Here is a 2,543-nt window from a genome sequence, read left to right on the forward strand (position 1 = left end):
GCAAGTATCACAGAAAATTGTAACAACACATGCGACACAGGCTGGTTTTCAACACATAGTGAGCCCAAGCATGAAGGGTGAGTACTGAAGATCTACAGAGGTCAGGCTGGGAGCCCTGACACAGGAAGTTTGAATATCCCAAAACAGCTTTTTTCTCCCACAGTCCAGGCTCATCACTTCTTGCTAATCTAAGGTGGCTTATCCACACACAGAAATATAGACTGCTCCATATATGTTAATAATTGCTCAGCTGTGTTTCACGAGGGATCTCCACAAGCCAAGCCCCAGCTCAAATTCTGTACAGGAAGTTCCTGTTGCTGTCAAAGAACTCTCGCCTCCTCTGCACTACTTTGCTGCTGAAGCGACCCGGCTCCCCTGCCTTCAACTTCTCCAGCTTCTGATCACTTGGCAGCCTACCATCGTCAGTTCTTCTGGTGCTCTCAGAAGCACTGGAGTACTTCTGCAGATCTCTCTGATGACCTAGGGCTGCAGCAAGAGGCACATAGCTCTCTTTCTTCAGATTCTGGCTTCCTTTATTCCCTCCCTTCCATCTCCTTCGTACAGTTGTCCTGTGAGTGTTTGACTCTATCACTTTCAAAGCTATGGTGTGATTCGGATCTTTGGATGAGGCTTCATGACCTGGCATAAGCAAAGAGCCTGAGACAGAGTGGCCTGCAGGGAGTAGCTTTGAGGTATTTCCAGAGCCCTGGAGCTGCTGGAGCAAGTGGGCAACCCCAGTTTTCTTAAGGACTTTTTGATCCTGCTTCAGTTTCAGCTCCAATGTGGGTACAAACTTGCTTTTTAAAACTCTTGAGATCACATCAGTGCTGACATCAAAGCCTTCAGCCAACCTAGGAACTGACCAGGACTCTGCAAATTCCTTGTGTAAATACTGGATGTACTCCATGGGTTCCCATGTCAGGGTTCTGGGCAGAGCACCAGGTGTCTCCATTTGCCTCCAAATTTTCTGGAATCGGATTGCTTTTTTCTGTCATCGCAGGGTGCTAGGGGAGAGAGCCAATGGCAGAAGCCATGTGTGGAAGCAGGATGGATGTTTGAAGAGCCTCAGGCTAAATCATGGAGCACCTAGCCCTCTTCTCTTTGACAGCAAGGGCAATCGGTCAGTATCTGCCAGCTTGGAGCTGCTCTGTAAACCCAGAAACCTAACACCTAGAATAATAACTGCCTGTAAGCATGCCGAGCTCTCTAAACTGGTGATGAAATATGTCACTAGTGAAGGGACTAGTGGTCCCAGGGGAGCTGGACACCTGACACTGTGCTCTGGACATTGGGTAAGAAGAAACAAGGGCCCCTGTGCAGGTAGCAGCAGGACACCTGGAACCAAGGGGGTGTGGCCTGGGGTGCCAGGGCATGAGGCCCTGCTTCAAGCTGAGGGCCTAGGGAGGAGCCAGTACCTCTCCACCTCCTTTAGCTTCCATTCCTCTGGCTCCTAGTCAGAATTGCGTTCCAGCTCCCAGATGATAGGGCCTGGGCCTGCCACCCCCTAGACCATGAACCCACAGTGAGGAATGGCAACACAGACATTCAAGTCCAGCTAGAGACTCAGAGTAACCACCATGTCAATGCGTACTAGCCTTCAGCATCCTACAACATGGCAGCAGCCTGACATCTCCTCTTATTATTGTATTGTAGTCTCTTTAGATCTACTAATATTTGCTTTATATATTTGGGTGCACTGATGTTGGGTGCATAAATATTTATGATTGTTATACCCTCTTGCTGAATCAATTCCTTTATCATTATATAATGATAAATATTTTGTTTCTACAGTTTTGGATTTAAAGTTAATTTTATTTGATATAAGTGTAGCTTATATTCATCCCTTCACTTTCAGTCCATGTGTGGTCTTACAGGTGAAGTGAGTTCTTGTAAGCAGCATATAGTTAAGTCTTGATTTTTTGAAGAAATATTTAACCACTATATATCTTTTAATTGAATAATTTAATTCATTTATATTCAAGGTTATTATTGATTGATAAGGACTTACTCTAGCCATTTTGTTAAGTGTTTTGTGGTTGTTTAGTCTTTCTGTCTTTCTCTTTCTTTCATTCGTTCATTCATTCATTCATTTGTTCATTCATTTATCTTTCTGGCTTGCTGGTTTTCTGCAGTGCTAAGCTTTGATTTTTTTCCTCTTTCTCACATTTATGGACTTCAGTATGTAAAACATCCTTGTATCACTGGTATAAAACCCACTTGATCATGGTGTATTATCTTTTTGATACGCTGTTGGATGCAGTTACCTAGCATTTAGTATTTTGCTGAGGATTTTTGCATCTATATTCATGAGGGATATTGGTCTGCAGTTTTCCTTTTTTATTGTCCTTTTCGGATTTTTGTATTAGGGCGGGACTGGCTTCATAGAATGATTTAGGGAGGGCTCTCTATTTCACTATCTTTTGGAATAGTTTCAGAAAGATTGGTACCAATGCTTTGAATATCTGGTAGAATTCAGTTGTGAACCCATCTGGTCCTGGACTTTTTGTTATTGTTGGCAATTTTTTTTCATTACTGATTTAATC

General features: G+C 43.5%; 1 pseudogene; it reads right to left on the reverse strand.

The window, feature by feature from the left end:
* Positions 1–289: 289 nt before the first annotated feature.
* On the reverse strand, positions 290–1,579 carry LOC101134820 (neugrin-like; annotated as a pseudogene).
* Between the last annotated feature and the right edge of the window lie 964 nt (positions 1,580–2,543).

The sequence above is a fragment of the Gorilla gorilla genome, chromosome 5 (assembly GCF_029281585.2).
Source record: "Gorilla gorilla gorilla isolate KB3781 chromosome 5, NHGRI_mGorGor1-v2.1_pri, whole genome shotgun sequence".
Taxonomy (NCBI): domain Eukaryota; kingdom Metazoa; phylum Chordata; class Mammalia; order Primates; family Hominidae; genus Gorilla; species Gorilla gorilla.